General features: G+C 39.2%; 1 protein-coding gene across 1 annotated transcript in view; it reads right to left on the bottom strand.

Moving 5' to 3' along the window:
* Window positions 1-17,906, bottom strand: part of Ptpmeg (protein tyrosine phosphatase Meg) — a 30,745-nt gene extending 12,839 nt beyond the window's left edge. Inside the window, exon 1 of the mRNA XM_065230123.1 lies at window positions 17,282-17,906. The gene's annotated coding sequence lies outside the window, so the exon portion shown is untranslated. The remainder of the gene's footprint in view (window positions 1-17,281) is intronic.
* Window positions 17,907-18,702: the final 796 nt, after the last annotated feature.

Here is an 18,702-nt window from a genome sequence, read left to right on the forward strand (position 1 = left end):
CACAGCATGGGCTGTACTCCGTTTGGTTTTCGGATGAGCCAACATTTATCTCACCGGCGGGCAACCCATCGACGCTAGACCTGTTCCTGACAAATATCGGCTTGTCTAAGGCGGTAGCCTTGAACGAACTCAGCTCCGACCACCAACCGGTGGTAGCTGAATTAGGCTGCAACGTGGCTCCTGCTACAAGCCTGCGCAAGGACTATCATCGCGTAAACTGGGCCCAGTTTGAACGCGTGGTAGACAGGCACATCATCGACAACCCGCCGCTTGACTCCGTGGAGGACATCGACCGAGCGTTGGAGGGACTTCACCAAGCCATAACCGTGGCTGACGAGGCGTGAGTCCGACGAGTTCCTGTGAGGGGTAAGTTTATTGCCATTGATTCCCACACCCAACTCTTAATTCGCCTGAGAAATGTTCGTAGACGCCAGTTTCAGAGGACTGGAGCGAGGAAACGTGAAATGGCCGATCTGAACAAAGAGATTGCTTCCAGAATGGTCTCACTCCGAAACGAAAGTTTCGGGCGGCTTGTCCAGAATCTGGACGACCGCTCCAGACGATTCTGGAAAGTTGCCAAGGTCCTAAAGACGCACCCTAAACCCATTCCACCACTCAAAGATGAAAATGATTACCAACGGCTCATAATCACCCCTCAGGAGATAGCAAATGCGATTGGTGAGCATATTGTCAAATCGCACTTGCTTGGCTCCAACATCCAAAGTCCGCTCGAAGTTCAGGTTGAGCAATGCGTACTCAACCTTGATTCCTCCCCTTGTCCCATCCCACCGGAAGATAGAATCACAGTGGAACAGATTTGCTCAGTGCTGAAATGCACCAAAAACATGAAGGCCCCCGGGTTTGACGAAATATTCAACCTAGTGTTGAAAAATCTCAGCATGAAGGTTCACTCTCTGCTGGCTGCTGTCTTCAGCAGATGCTTGGAACTGCACTACTTTCCAAGTATCTGGAAGACAGCGAAAATCATACCTATCCGCAAACCCGGGAAGGACCCAACGCTAGCTTCAAGCTACAGACCAATCAGCCTCCTTTCAGCGCTGAGCAAATTGTTCGAGAAACTTATTCTCAATCGTTTGCCCAAGTTTGTCGAGGAGCACAACATTCTCCTACCGGAACAGTTCGGGTTCAGGAAGGGGCACTCCACTAATCACCAGCTAGTGCGGGTGATGAATAACATCCGAAGTAACAAAGCTGTATCCAAGTCCACAGCCATGGCCTTGTTAGACGTTGAAAAGGCGTTTGACAATGTTTGGCATGAGGGGGGCGATCCCGGCGTAGTGGTTAGCATCCATACCTCTCACGCCAAAGTCACGAGTTCAAATCTCACCTCCCGACAAGTCACGAATGACCCAAGAGCGTTAAGTGACTATAATATAAAAAAAAAAAGGTTTGGCATAACGGACTTGTGTAAAAGCTTTGTAACTTCAACTTCCCATTATTCTGGTTAAAATCACCCGTAACTACCTTCAGCAAAGGTCGTTTAAGGTATCGTTGAATGGTTGTCTTTCAGACACGTTTTCCATCCCAGCAGGTGTCCCGCAAGGCAGTCTGCTGGGCCCCTTGCTTTACAGCATTTACACTTCCGACATTCCTCCCCTCGGTGACGGTTGCGTGTTTTTCCTGTTCGCAGATGATACCACAATAGCCGTCAAAGGAAGGATGCCTCGCGAAATAACGAACAAACTTCAACGATGCCTTAACGCCTTTGTTGATTATCCAAAACACAAGCGATCATGTTCCTCCATCGGCAATCGCCCAAACTGAAACCGGCTCCCTCTTGTACTGTAATCATGGATGGCACAACGGTTGAGTGGTCCACCGAAGTAACCTATCTCGGGATGTTGTTCGATGAAAAGCTCCTCTTCCGTTCGCAAGTAGAGAAAACTGTAGTTAAGTGTTCTACCTTGGTTAGGTGTCTGTATCCGCTGATTTGCCGCAGATCCCGCCTATCAAGGGTAAACAAACTGGCTGTCTACAAACAAATCATAGCACCTGCGGTCCTCTACGCTGCTCCGGTGTGGGAATCATGTGCACAGACTCACAGGAACTAAATTCAGGTCGCTCAGAATAGAGTGCTGAGGTACTTGATCGTCCTTTCGACACTAGAATAACAAATTTACACGAAGAGGCAGCCATTGCCAAAATAGATTCCAAAATTAACGAAATTAACACCAAATTTGCACAAAAAATGTAATTTATCAGAACATGCTTTGATAAGCAATTTGTATATAGTAGATAAGGTGTTACAGTGGCCTGCTTACTGAGAAGAAAAACGCTGTCCCAGGTCCTTACATATCAAAGAGGTTTATGGTAAAATCGCTTGTGTATCCGTGTATTTTGCGAAACTCGTTGTTGTCGTTGGTTCCGGGTTTGAATGGATACAAAAATTTGAGCAACGGTATTATGTGACATGAGGGGCTCGGTGGCCTTAGAGCAACCGTTTTTGCTTACTGAGCAGAACATCATGAGTCTAATCTCGGCTTCCATCAAAGCGAGTGGCACGTCAACACATTCCTACCCATTCCTGTGTTCGGACTTGTATTCCTCTGAAACTTCTTAACACCCCTTACATCACATCCATTCCCTGATCTGTTCCATCTATTTTTTCTATCCGTGCTCTATTTTCGTCAACACGACACACTCAAAAAAATCCCATCAATAATTTTTTTTCCCGAAAATCCCAAGTAATTACTAGACTGAAAAAATACATCCAAGTGAGTGTCGTTCCCCCTGCTTGAAACCCTCCCCCGTTCTGCTTCAGAACAATACACTGTCCTTCAGTTCTTCTGCTTTAAACGTGTTGAAATCAATATTTCTAATTCTGACTACACGGAAAACAAAACATACACCTGTGTTCAATATAATAGCAGCGCATGCCGATTTCCATACAAAATGGTCAGCTTTGACAAGTTATAACTTTGTTCTCATATCGTCTCTTTATAAATTCAGGCTCTTTACTACAAATATGTTCAATTTTACGATTACAAAAAACCAAATTTTTGGAAGCACCTGCCGAAAAGTGAGACACTAGGAAAAATTGTTCAAAATAATAGCAGTACTAATAATTTGCATTTCAGCTCAATTTTGAGATTTTTAATTTTACATTACTCAAAATTCTAACAATCCCCACCCAATTAACAAATGTACATAATAGTTTAAAATGTTTAAAATATTAGCGGTACATAAGAATTCAAATTAAAACTGCTATTATTTTGACAAATTTTACCTAGTGTCTCACTTTCCAACAGGTGCTTCAAAAATTTGTTATTTTGCGAAAGTTTCAGCATCAATTTATTATCAAAGTTACATCATGTCAAAGTTGACCATTTTGTATGGAAATCGGTATGCGCTGCTATTATATTAAACACAACTGTAGGTATTGAACATTTTTCAAGATTTCTAAAAATCTGTGATTCTCGGTAGGAAAAGTGAAAAATCGGTAGTTTTTAACCATCCCGAAAATCGGTAGGACTACCGATTAATCGGTAGGTCTGGCCACCATGTATGAGCCTCACTTTTTGTCACTCAGCGCCGAGAGTCACGTCACCGGAGCGATTATGAGCGTCCCTTTTCTGTCACGGTGACAAGAAAGTGAGGTGACGTGACGGTGATAATAGACCCCTTGAACTTTTCGCGGCTGTCGGGACTCAACGGAGCTTTAGTAATGCGCAATTCAATACAGCTTTCCAAACGCATTCTGGGATTATGTAGTTTTTCGAATTTAGTCGGTACGGACGGGAAATTTTAGAATCTCTATAGTAGTAGAATATTTAGGGTGGAAACCAAAATTAATCAGCTTGTCAACATAGGCTATCACATTTATTTTGGTGGCACTCTGCTACTGTTTTTTTTTCTGCTGTTTCGCGCGGCGTTCGGAACTTGCTCGGTTTACGGAACTCTCTTAGTTTAGATATGTTATACTTAAATAGATTTACTGATTCAATCGGAGTACTACACGGACGTACCCTTTGCCTCGTTAATACGTTTAATCTATTTTGTCAAGTGCAGCTTTAACTTTTCGCGACTGTCGGATTTAACGGGGTCTACGGAGCTTACGGGATTCACAATTCAATACTAATTCAATCGCATTACTACGCGGATATAGCTTTTGCCTCGTTAATACGCACTCACGTCACAGCATTTTTTCCAAAACTATCTTGAAACAATATGCTAGAACCAGTGTTCAAACTGCCAACATAGGCTAGTCCTTTTGTAGTATTGTCGAAAGATAGAAGCAAAATTTACTCACATGGGTCAAGTTTTCAGCTTGATACCATAAAAAAGTATCCAAGTAACCATATAATCACAAAAAAAAAAATATAAATGTAGGTTCAAAGTGAGGCAATGTCACTGATATATCAAGCTGAACATTGCGTTAGGTCTTAAGTAACATTGCTCGATTCTCTCCATCGACTTTCTCTTTCGTTAATAACTTGAGCACATAACCGTTTCTTGTTTTGTTTGTCGTATTAGATGCTTCTTAAAAACTTCTTTTATCGAACTGTGTGCTGGAAATACCTGGGAATGTCTTCACATGACCGTGGGAAAAAAGAGAAAGTCGACCAAGAGAATCTGTACATGTTACTTAGGACCTAATGCAATGTTCAGCTTGATATGCTTAGTTGGGTAATCATATGAAATTATTACTGTTCAAAATAGGGTGCTTGTCCTGTAGGTACTGAAGGACAGAGTGGTTAACCTTCTGTTAAAACATACTAATCCATAACATAACCCCTCTTGTCATTGCCACTCACTGGGTAACAGTAACAGTGATGTTTGTTCCAAAAATGAATATTAATCGAAAGGAAAGATAATTTCAACAAAATTTTATAAGATTTAGAATTAATCGGAGATTTAGAATTTTTTAGAAATAGGGTTAACTACTCCATTTCCGGCCTATTAAGCACAACCCGCACTTAGTCTTTCTTAATCTAGTTCAGTTTAGCATCAAACGGATTGTTATTATTACTGATGGCTTTCAAATTTATTTACCTTTCCTTACGTACCGTAAGATTTGAAAACGAGAAACCAATCGTTGAGATATTGTCAAAAGTCCAACACTGCTTCTTGACGCCAAACTCGGCCTAACGCATTGAAACGCAATTGAAAAGCCATTGAATTTACTTCGGCCTATCGGATGAAGATAAAAAATAATTCGGTCGGAGCGCTTCTTTTGTTTTTGGGAATAATGGGTGTAAAACTTCATACCACGCGTTCGCATTGACTTCGTTCGGTAGCTTATTAACTAAAGTATCGTACCAAATGCATAATTGACGTGTTAACTATGAAATCATGGATTTATTGGAAGTTTTCTGCACGATAGGCCCAAAATGGACGATTCGGCCGAAGTAGTTCTCTACCCTATTATTTAACTTATGAGTAAAAAACACTCCATTTTTAGAGCAACATGTGATAAGGCCCTATGAGCCGAATGTAAATAATGACTTTACACGATTGCTCATGAATCACAACACGTCCACGTTGGTTTGCCTGAATGAATCTTAATCTGCGAGAAATCGACGTTTAAGCCATTGTTTATATTTGGAACATAAGCCCATTTCACATGTTGATCTAGAATTGACTTGACAGTTCGTTATATATGTGGTCGTGAGATGATCTACTTGGCTTTTATGTTGATTCTAAAAGAATCGTCATTTATGTTATCTGGATCAACCGGAAAGAAAACACTGTCTCTTTCTTCCTCATCAGTTCTTACGCGAGAAGTGTAAGTGACGTGAACAATGTGGTTACGTATGAATGATAAAGAGTGAAAAAGAAGCGCAATTTAACATGCCGGACCTTTGTAGATCGAGGGTCATCTTCGATAGGCCGAAGTTGCATCAATTTATATAGACCAATTTGATTACAGTAGACCGACATTACATCCACGTACCTGAAGAGCTTTCATGTTTAAATAGTGAGTTTTACAACTTTCGGTCGTGCTTATTTAATATCAAAATAATAAGAATATCTAAACTTGCATGTTGCCAGTTAAACACCGTTTGCAGCTCAATTATCAAATAAGATATGACATAAAATGTTATTGAAGGCTTCATATTAGACCGAGGTTATGGACATGTACCCTAGATGATATGCAAATTTATATGATAGGTAACTGGATTTACAAGATTTACAGGTATTGAAAAACATGGTCTTCGGTACGTTTACTTTCCAACTTTTACTATTACTATTACTACTGTTACTCCGACTATTCCCTACTTGAAACACTATTCCTCCCTATCCGACATCTTAAGCAGGATTCACTTGAGCCCTGTGATTATTATTCTGTCGAGCCAAATCTTTACCTCTACCCTCGTGCTGCATGGACAGCGATGTTTCACTGGAGACCTGGCCCTATGACCCCCTTCTGTGCTTGATAATGAAAATGAATCTTCAATTGATGATTCAATCAAATCGGATGTTCCAAAACTTAACCGGCGAATATTTTTGGTCGATCTCTTTGGCGGTTCACACCTTCCCCCTTTTATGGTATCGACGACCACCGAAAACGATTGCTTTCCGACGTGCACCAATGTGTGATGAAAACGCTGCACAACTGATGCATTCATAGTGCGCAGCAAGCATCAACAAAACGGAATAGATCCCTCCGGTAGGGTTCCGGTACTAATTTTATATTTCAATCTTGGTCAGTTAGTTCCTCGAGCAACTTTTCACGACGAATACTAGCAAGGCAGTAACATCTATAGGATAATAGGGTCGTTCCCATTCCGACGAATGCAAATTTATTGAATCGTGTGGCCCATTTGGAGACAGTACCATGTGATACACTCTCCACAAGGCAGTCTCAATTAACGAACCGCCGGGTACCAAATTGAAGGAATGCGCTGCTAGATCATTCGGAGTAGGTATATTCTCTCATAAATTCAAATTAGAGCCAACAGAGCGCAAGTCGATCGGTTGATTCGTTCGTTCTCTCTACATTCTGATGGACGACAGTGTTGGCGACAATTTGCTTGGCTAAGCCGCCGCAGCGGAGAAGATTGACTTGCAAACCATTCCTCGTCTCGTCCACCTCTGGGTCGCTTCGCAGAATTATGAATCACCGTGTGTTTGTGTTTGTTCGCTCCATCAAATCAACCGATACTAAAAAAAAAAGAGCCTGTTCGATAAATATTTAGCTGCGTTCGAAGCTGCCGCTCGACTTGTCCGAGTTCCTAGAAGTAATTCAAACATTTGTGTGCTACACGTATACTTTCTTCTCACCATTTGACCGTGTAGATACAACTCACTGATAAGAAAGTAAATTTGTTAAATTGATTTTTCCTTTCGATGGTCCGTCGTCATGCATGTGGGTACGTACCTATCGTAACTATCATATTTGCTGGCTCTAGTCGTGCCATGTGCTGCTACCTACAACCGGACAACGTTTGCTACTTTTCTCCTGTCACGATATCGGCGATCTCTAACCACTTACGGCATCGCACGCGCTACTATCTACAGTGTGCAGAGGAAAAGATAAGGAAGGTGACGACGGCTTCCTGCAGCCTCCCTGCGCGATGATCACAACAATTTTGAATACTTTTCACCATTTTACAATGTCATAAGGAATCTTTTCTCAGCATATGCATTTTGTTTGGACCTATCTCGAAGTCGAGAAATCAAGATCAAGATTGAAACATAAATTTAAAAAAAATTGAGTTTGCCATGTTTTAGTACCTGCACTTGTGCTTGTAATCTAAAATTAAACGTGTTTCAAGTACTTTTGATTTTGACCTATACCTATTTATTATAGCTTAGTTCGACCCAAGTGAAACCTTCAAGTGACTAATATGCTTCACTTTGAAGATAGTTTCCTAGCTGATTTTTAAATTATATGGGGAATATGCTCCAATAGACTGATGCAAAATTTGAAATTTTCGCTCCACAGTGTTCAAACGGTTTCAAATCGGGTCCTGATTAGCCTCCGAAAGATTAACCTCATTTGATAAGAAACTGACTTGGCACAAACCATTGGAAATTACTATGGGAAAACGAAACTTTTTGTTCATTGTCTTCTAGCCTTTTTTACTTATTGTACTGTTAACAAATTCTATTTCTATTCTTATGGGAATTATTACCAGCTACAACTTTGCAGAAAGTAATTTTTCGGCCAAACGTTAAATAGTTATTAATTGTTTAAGAGATTGACAATCTTATGGCAAGATTAAGCAACTGTATTGTGGGCAACACTGTATTCTGCAGTGTGACATAGAAATCAAGAGCAAATTTTCATTATGTCGTAAGTAACATTCGCACCGATCCGAGAAAAATAAAGTTTTGTTTTGATGACCGAAAAGTTATTCCTATTTCCAATTAAACACATATAATCTCATAGTGATAGCAATGTTTAACATATTTAGCCGGGTTTTAATAATACAAAGGCAAATCGCTAGCTTTCATGCTAAGAAATACTGGTTTTTGAGTCAAAAGTTATTATACGTCGTTTGGTGGCCCCTATTGTTACTTAAGTCAAAGTGTATTTACCAGGATATTCGGGAGAATTATCAATTACGTCTCCTTACGTGCAGCCCATTCATCATTTTAGGACCACCGAAATCATCTTAGCAACAAACAGTTCGATTTATTCACTTTAATAATGAGAAAGCGAAACGACGAAAGCACACTTTTCACGGGTTTCTCAGTGCTGTTACTTAAGGCAAACGGCATCTCCATAGAAATCGGGTGACTTAAGTAACATCGAAAACTATTTTGATCGGAAGGTGATTACGTCAAAAAGCAATTCGTCTGGTAAATAAATTTAAAAATGGGATGTGATCCTATATTCGGACAGTATATAGTGTAATAGCAGGAGCATCTATTGACACTCATAACTCGACTTTGTTTACCTTTGTTACATTCGACGTAATGAAAATTTGCTCTTGAAATATTCAGAGGGAGAGATGGGCGGAGAGAATGTTTTGAGCCAAACGAACTGTCAAAATCTGAGCCAATCGAACATTCATATGAGATTTTTTCCGAGGATTTCTTATTCTTACTAGAATAAATTTGAGAGTATTGCAATCGAACAGAAATTTAATCACCTTTATGTGTTGTGTGCTTCTCAAATTCAACTAGTTTTTGGATCATTAAAAGTGTTTTTATGTTACTTCATACGCGAAGTTAGCGATTTTCAGAGTTGGTTGGAAATGCTAACATGAAGCTTTAGTGTAGTAATTTATTAGCTAGAGAATTATCTTTAGAAGAGGATAGGTGGATAGTTCCGTTAGAGTACGGCAGTATGAAAATTGAATAGAAATTGAAAATGAGCGAAGGGCCATAATAACACACCATCGACTGGAAGTGCTGTCGTGGGACTTTAGGTAGTGATGAAACGTTGCTAGAACTATTCCACAGCCGCAGTCAGTTATGAGCAGAAGGAGGACGCACATCTTTTGCCTGTAGACTTGCAGACATACTTCAAGTCTCCGCGTACATCGTACGGGTTAGGCAAAAGATGTGCGTCTGACTTCAAAAACTGTCGCATTAATGGCCCTTCGCTCTTTTTCAACTTCTATTCAATTTTCATACTGCCGTACTCTAACGGAACTATCCACCTACCCTCTTCTAATAACCATTATCTAGCTAATAAATTATCACACTAAAGCTTCATGTTAGCATTTCCAACCAACCCCTAGTTTTTGGAACCAAAAACAATATTCTAACTCTATTGAATCATTGATCTTCGTTGGTTAATGAATGGCAACAAGAAATGTGCAAAATATTGCGATGCAATCAATTATTATTATGCACGTAAATCGAATCAAAAATAAAAGTCATTTGAAATACTAGCTTCTAGCAAGGGTTGCAAGATAATTTAGGAACTAATCCCTGCTGCCGAATTGTATTTTGTTTTCTCCGCCTATCTCTCCCTCTGAGTATTTCTAGTGTGACATAGTAGCCATGAGTTTTGTCTTCTATTCTACGCGTCATAAACACTAATGTTGCCTGCTGAACAGATAATTGAGTATAATCATACGACATCAGTGACTTGAATCATTAATAATTATGGTTCCTTACATTTGATCGAAAAGTGGTCTTCAACAAAGTTGTAGCTGAGAAAATTTTCAACAAGCTCAGCTATCATTTTCTAAAGTAGAGTGAACTGGTGAATTTTGAGATAGATATGAACCGAAATTATGGTTTCTTGATAGTAATTCCCACCTAACCTTCAAATGGTTTGTGCCAAGTCAGTTTCTCCCTAAATGAGTTCAAATTTTGGGAGGCTAATCAGGGCCCAATTTGGAACCGTTTGAACACTGTGGAGCGAAAATTTCAAATTTTGCACCAGTCTAATGCTCCAACTATGCTCACACGCTTCCACTATGTCGTACCACAAAAATACGTATGAGTGAGTATCCCAAGTAACAATTCAAGCTGAATATTAAGAACAGAAGCTGATTATTGGTTGATTTAAGGTGTACAAAGCTGATTAACATTAGGCTGAATATATAGTTGATTAGTAGTGCATGAAGCGAATTGTATCCCCATAATCCAACCTCAATAAGTTAGCTGATCCAAAGATTGATCAAGCCTTACTTAAGCTTAACCGAACTTCACAAATCAGCAATGCATTACACATATTTTGATAGCTTGATTTGTTAAATGTCGTCAGTATCTGTGTCACTCGTTGCATTTCCGGCATTTTAGTTCTTCTAAATTCACTGCGTATCTTTCTAATTACAAGCAGTGGCAGCAGTAGAAACAAGGAAAAGAATTTTTTTAGGAATGGCTCCATGTAGATGAAGCTGCGACGACGTTGGAAGTATTAACATTTGTATTCCTGTGTTTTGTCTGTTTTATTGCACTGAAGTTTCAGACCGCATTCCAAAAATATTACTCAATTCTGGCACTAAAATAGCATCAAAATGACCAACGAAATAAACCACGAACTTGTATCCACATTGTATTAACTGCACTTGAAAATGAAAGGAATGTATGCATTGCTGTTTAATACTCTTCCGTTTGCTGTTATTCAACTTAAATTTGACGTGCTTCATTCCAATGATCATACCTTTTGCCAAACATATGCTTAAGTGGTCCAGTAGGTATGGTTGACGCATGTGAATCAGAGACTGCCGGTTCGAATCCCGAAATGCAAAGGTTAGCTCCATATAAATGCATAAGATATGAGGCAGTCTTCCATTATTATTTTTGAAATAACACTAGAAGGCTGAACAAGGGTTGGAAAAGACTGTTATTTAAGCAGTCTCTGTACATCAATTATTCAATTTAAGATTGAATAAAAATCGATTAAACAACACTTTTTAAACATCAAATTGTTACCTGGGATGTCACAATAGAAGCACGCCACAGTGGAAATCCCGAGCCATAGTCAAAAATCAAAATGAAGCACGTATAGGATTAGTTACAATACCATGTACAAAAATGGTTTTAACATTGTTCCCTGAGTAATACCTCAATGAAAACAACAATGAAAGCTTGTCACGCAAATAGAAGGAGCACTGTTGGGCACTTTCTGAAATATTTTAATAGTATAATTCCCTTGCAAACCCAAATAAATCCATCTGCGTAAAAAATAAGAGTGATTTGCGGCAAAACCCACCAGTATCGCACCCAACGTCAGTGCCTATAAGTAAGCGTACTACAAGGTGCAAAAACTAGCCAAGGGGAGGGATATGAATCAGAATTGCTTTTTAAATCCAAATAAAATATATTAACACTTCGAATACGATGCCTCCGAAAAACGTGTAACGGCAAGTTTGCAATAGTATAATTTAGCCATTTCTTGACATTGTGGTACTTCTAGAATTCCTAGGGTCTGTAGATTATTTTAATTGTAAAAAGATTAAAAACGACCCTGTTTCAAGGGGTAGGTCACTCCGCACACGAATTTTGGGTCATCTATTTTGCCAGTGTCCCGCAGGTGTACCGATTGTGCCGGTCATAGAGCAAGCTGTGATTGTTTGTAAAATACCCAACCCGGCAACCCGGTATTTCCGACACCTTGAATGTTTTGGTATGGAATCGCAAGAATAAAGACCGATTTATGGCAACCAAGGAGAAATGCAATGTCTTTATTGGTTGTAGATGATGCTCAAATTCATAGTATTCGTTCGCCAGCCGATTGAAGATAACGCGGGAAGTGGCAGGTGTGCGATTTTTTTGTTGATATGATCATAAAAGTCCTCAAAGGCAGACAAGCCTTTCGTAATGTGAAATGCAACGGTCTATCAACGACTGAAAGAGTTGGAACCGGTGGGGAACATTGTTTGAGACAAAATATAGAGGATGATAAATATGACATTGCCATAATATGACAGGCATTACTTGAATTAAGGGTACTAATGGAGTCTGATTAACTGCCTCTTTCTCTCGAGCCCACGCTAGAACCTACATTTTGGTTTTAAATCTATAAGTGAACCGAGAAGTGAACTGCTGGTCTGATCTCCTATGGTATAAATCTCGATTCAAAGTAAATCTGGACGCACGGTTTAATACACCACCGCGCCCCTGGTGGTTGGAACAAAAAACGTTTGACAGGCATTTGTTGATGTTTCATTGACGAAGAAATTGGTGGAAAGTTTTTCTCGATTGATCGACGCATCCCGAAATTACGGATCATGGAACTTGAGAAAAGAAAATTAATTGTGCACAAACATCTAGAGAACCCTTCGTGGACTGCCTCAAAAATAGCAAAAGTGTTAAAATTCCCAAAGTCAACGGTGAGTCTTGTAATCAAACGTTACAAAGATACTCTGAGTGTGGATAGAGCACAGCGCATCTATCATAAAAGTGGCACTAGGGACAAAGAGCTGAGGAGAAAGGTGTTGAGGTACGTGAAAAGCAATCCAGGTGTCTCCATACGTGATTGGGCAAAGAAATACGATTCCAACTTTTCCACCGTGAGTAACATCCTTTCAAGAGAAGGATATAAGTCCTTTTGTGCCAGTAAACATCCGAATCACTCCCTGAAATAAAATTTAGTGGCCAAAAAGCGAGCACGATTACTATACGAACGAGTTTTGACGAAATTTGATGGCTGTATTTTAATGGATGACGAAACATATGTCACAATGGATTACAAACAAATCCCCGGACGAAAATTTTACCTGGCAACTGGTCGTGGAGATGTCCCTTCCAGGTATAAATTTGTTTGTGCTCGGAAACTAATGATTTTGCAAGGAATCTGCAGTTGTGGCCTTAAAACCAAGGTTCTTATCACATCTCACACAATGACGTCGAAGGTTTACATTAAAGAGTGTCTGAAAAAGCGGATTTTACTCTTCATTCGACAACACAAGACCAACGTAATGTTTTGGCCGGATTTAGCCAGCTCCCGAGCAAAGCTGAAGATCAAATTGAAATCAAAATTTGCTATTATGATGTAACTTATTTTGAATACTCCAGTTGATCTCATTTTGGTTGACTTAACGATTAACACAGCAAAAATGAGAGCAAAATTTTACACTGTTGAATCAAACGGAAAACTAATCTTGCTTTCAATGAAATCAATTTGATTACTGATTTGGCAAACTGGCGTAAATGTTTAGTATCCATGCTTCTCACGCTGAAAGAGTTGAGCTCAAATCTCACCTCGGGCAAGTCATGAATGACCTAAAATGTGGTAAACAAAACAAATAAACAATAATCATTAGACATAAACGACAGATGAACTTAAATTAAATTTTAAACAAGACGTTAACTTCAAGTTAAGTTGCTTTCATTTAAAAACTTTTGACTGCATAATGAAAGCACAATAATACTTATGTCGCGACCATTGAAATCAAAATGAGTTTTTATTATGATAGGAACTGCAAACTTTAATATCGATTTGCTTTCATTTTGTTAACCAACTTTGCTCGGGCTGCCACTACCATAGAGGTAACTCTAAGACCAGAAGGTCCCGAAGAACGAGCTCAACTTTTTGGCTCAGCTCTGGTACTATCTTCGGTCCCAAGCTAATCGATGCACCCCTCGAAACATAGGAAAATCCAATAACCCCTCATTTTATCTGTCAAATTTTCATAGCGAATCAAAACAAACACAGTGTAGTACTGGAATTTATACTAGAATGGGGTACGTAAGTCGATTTGCTTGGGACCAATAGGCTAGTCAAGTAGTGAGCCAATTTAAAATCGTTAGTTTCGTATTGATTGTTGCCACTACTCTAAGGAGGTACTAGAATGGTATGCTGCAAACAATGCTTATTTCGTCGCTAAAGAGATTAATCCTCCGAATTACCCTGAGTTCAGACCGATCGAAAAATATTGGGCAATTGTCAAGCGAAAACTTCGAGGATGCGGTAAAGAAGTGACAAATGCACAACAAATGCATTTAAAGTGGAATAAGTTCGTCGGTACAGTTTCACCAGCGACTGTGCAGATCATGATGGCATCGATCACAAGTAAAGTGATCGTTCGAAACGGTGAAATGTAATAACTTGTTACATATCGTTTGAAAGCTGAATAAATACCCTTTTGTTTGACGTTCTGATCAACCGTGTATGTTGTTTAATTCTTGAGTTATGATCACTTGAATGCGTCCAAATTTACTTTGAATCGGGCTTTATAAAGACAGTCAAACAGCACGTAATGTTGTGAACAGCTTCAATGACAGTTGTCCAGGAATTGACCACTTTTACGGATGTTTCGGATCTTCCGGAGGACGGTCTTATGGCCATACAGGTCCATGTTTTTGTCATGACCCCAAATTATTTCTTATATCACAGTTCCTAATGCTTTCGCGGAGTTCTAGGATCAGGGGTTTATGTATAGACCACTTTTACGGATGCCCCGGATCTTTCGACGACCGTTCCGTTATCTCCAGGATACATAGGAACTATGACTGTATTCTGGCTAATTATGAACATTTGTGCCCATTAATCTAAATTATGTCTAGGAATTCTAGAGGTACCACAATTTTTGAAATTCATCAAGAAATGGCTAAGTTATGTCATTGCAAACTTGCTATTTACACGTTTTTCGGAGGTTTCGTAGTCGGCGTAAAATATTTTACCCACCGTATTCGGAGTGTTAAGAAAACGTATTGGAATATTTTCGTTTAGGAGTCATATTTTTTTGGACCACTTTACACTGTATCGTATTGATTTGCTCTATCAAGCTATCCTGTAATTATAATTGAAAGCGACTCAGAAATTAATCACGGTATACTCACCGGTCAAGTTTTGCTCGATTCTGCGATCAACGAATCACGTCCGTCGCTTTTGTCAATCCAATTTAATTAGAAAATAAAATCATGAATATAGCAATAAATACGCAACACATTTACTAAACTCTTACTTGAGGTAAATTTTGTACAACTTACAACACATTTTTAGTTTAGTTTAGTTTTTTTTTTAGAAATTGGTATGTGGTGTTTTTAGTTTTGAAATATGCGCCTATCACTTATGTTAAATTCAGAAATTATTGAAATCATTGAAACAAGATTATTTTCCTGGTAGATTAGTCAAATTCCTGCCTTTTTCCCGGGTTTTAAAGGTGAAAATAAAATCCCAACTTTTTCCCGGTTTTCCTGGTTTACTTGCCAAGTCAAGGCAGCCATTGAATTAAATAAATTATTTTCCCGGTTTTCTCTGGTGGCCAACATATTTTTCCCTGTTTCATATACCTAAATTGTAGAACTAAGCTCCATAATATAGATAATTTTATGAAGTCCGATACTTGAAGTATTCTTAAGTCTCAGAATTAAAAAAAAATCTAAATTTTATGTTAAATGTTGAAAGGACACTAGGCCGAATTGATGGATTGAGCATGGAAATTCTTTTAGAAAACAATAAGATCTACCAAAATTTGAAACATTCTAAAGTGAAAGAAATTTTAGGGAGCATTCTAAGGAAATTCAAAGTCTCTTATCTTCGAAGTGAATTAACTCTACGGAAAATCATAACTACAATTCTAAAACTTCGCCTAATGATCACATGCCTAAAAATCTCTAAAATGCCGATCAATCAAAGGAGGAGAACAAACAATAAATCTTAAAATTCTGAGATATCGAATGAGAAATGAGAAATTTAAGATCCTGGTTTTAAAAACTGTTTAAGATTATGGAGCTAAAAATTACAGAAAAGTGTAACAGTAAGGTATGTGTAAAATGTCCTCTATGGACGACGTACATTCAATATCCCAGAAATGGAGATATGATCTAAGATTTGTGACATGTTAGGCTAAAAAACTATCAAAAATATTCCACCTTGCTTACAAACAAAAATACAAAATACCGGTCTAAGAAAGATTCAAAAGATTAAAATATGGTTGGTTATTCTATCTCTGAGAGTTACTTTGAAAGGTTTGCTACTTTGATTGCTCGTAAGCTTGGAGCTGATAAATTTATACGTATAAACCCCGAAGGCTGTGAAACAACGTTATGCTGAGATTTCCATTTCGACATACTAAGTACAGCGAACTTTCAATTGAGTATCTCTGCTATTGGCCTTCCAGCTGCCCCGGCAGTTACCTACGGCGGCAACTTGCTTCCTGGTACTGTAATCCACGAAGAACCCTTGAAGAATTATTCTTGAATTTGACATAAGTACGTTTGAAGAGCATTTGAGTGGGTTGAGTTAATTCCTTTTAATTTTAATTATAAGGAAATAACTCAACTCACTCAAAAGCTCTTGATAAGGGTCTTCATGGAATGATAAGGTTCGACAAAATTAAAAGATATCAAATTCTTTTGATTTTTTTACAATGTTGCTTACAAAATTCTAACGAAAAAATATGAAATGCTTTATGCTCGCTGCTTATCGAAGTCCCTTGAAAATTTCTACTACGGAAATATGAAATCTCCATTAATTGAATCCAATATTCCTTCAGCAGCCTGAATGGCTTATGTCGATCCTAGGAAAATGTGTGAAAATGTGAAAAAACCCTCCCCTCTTCCTAGTAAAGCAATGATCAGAAATTCCATTCAATACACCATCCTTCGTATAAGTGGGTAGATTCGTGCGTGGGGGGTCAGCAAGCAGGCAAGCAGCTATCATGTTAGTGTATAAGGACAATCACAATCTCCAACCCCACGAGAGGAACAGAACGAGCAAAAGGTTGCAACCTAGGAAACTACCGCAGCAATGACGAAGGCAGAAGGAGAAATGGGCAGAGGGCATCCATCTCCCCATTTAAAAAGTAAAAGTGAATCCGCCGAACCAAAGTTTGGATCGATATTTTTACTCCTACTGCTGCTTTGTTCCCTATACCCTTCACATCTGCCACTATGTAGTCCTAACAAGCAGAGAGATTATACACCGGGATGAGTTATGGCGAGGCATTATCATCGTTCTTACCGTTATATGGTACTGTGTGCTGCAGCTACTAGAGGCGATGAACAGATTATTAATCGTATTTCCGCTGCTGCAACCCGTCGAGGTGGATGATGATTAATCCGAGGCAGACGAAATTTTTGACCACTACTCTCTTCTTCGCTGTGCAACACACTCTTCACTAACAGGTAGCAAGCTCGTTGTTTGTTTTTGACCGACTAGCACTGATTTTTCGGGAACAGGGAAAATATGATTCAAAACACACGCACCAAGAACCCGTTTCCGTCCGACCGTCGTCGTTGTGAGGAGATTTTACGGACGAGCTTTGAGTAGCACTCTATACTTGCACTTAGCACCCACCGATGAGAGAATGAAACATAAAAAATATATATATCAGCGCTCAGCGAAGCAGACAGGATGTACTGAAAAGTACCGAAAAAGCGCTCGAAATCAACAGTAAGCAGCAAATCAACACGGCTAATCGGTTCCACAATCGATTGTTATCACTTTGGCGTAAATTTAGCAAAGAAAAATGCACTTTTTTCGGGGAAAATTTGCAGAAAATAGCGACCACTAGCCGACCGAGAGCGTTCACTGGGTAGAAACAGAGGCGTACGACCGAACGATGAACGACGGGACTTTTTGCTTCTTTTGTGTGTGCGCTGTGTGCGAGACACCGAGTCGGGCGACGAATGATGACAGATGCACAGCAGCATCAATGACATTTCAATCGACTGGCGGTCGGTAGACCGGTCGCACACAGGGATGAACTTAGGGGTGTTGATTTTTTAATGACTGACCTAAGAGGAAGAGAAGACAATAGCCCTAATAAATTTGTTAAGGTTATTTTGCTTAACGACGTGTTTGGGGTATCATCCAAACCATTTGTGGAAAAGTTCGACTATTTGGGATATTGTTCGTTTATGGTATTTGTTTATTAGGGAGGCTCATTGCTGGATTACCGAGGTGAAGCAATCGGTTTAGTTGTGTGAGTAAAACCCCTGTACGATACAAGCAATTCGACAGTGAGCATTCATAAGGGCGTATACGCGATGATCGATTCTCTTGACCGATTTTCTCTTTGCATTGCTACAGCTAAGCGAAACAATTTTCTAGAATTTGTTCAATGCAGAGTTGTAACAGGTTGTATTGGCTATCAAAAGCAACAGCAAACGCACCGAGAAACGTTAATTCTAGCGAATTATTAACAAAAGAGAAAATCGACGAAGAGAATCGATCATCGCGTTTACGCCCTTATGCATGCTCACTGTCGAATTAGTGACGTCACTACTTGCGTATACGTTGATTTTTTGGTTTACTAATATAACAATATTTCACGATCTGCTTCACCTCTCTCTGTACCTCATTGGACAATAGGGGGCCTTGCCGCCATGCCCTAATAAAAATAACCATAAAAGAGAGCTTAACGACGTGTTCAGGGTATC

Source organism: Ochlerotatus camptorhynchus, unplaced genomic scaffold (genome assembly GCF_037179485.1).
Source record: "Ochlerotatus camptorhynchus isolate MF236.1 unplaced genomic scaffold, CSIRO-AGI_Acam_v1.1 ptg000328l, whole genome shotgun sequence".
NCBI lineage: Eukaryota > Metazoa > Arthropoda > Insecta > Diptera > Culicidae > Ochlerotatus > Ochlerotatus camptorhynchus.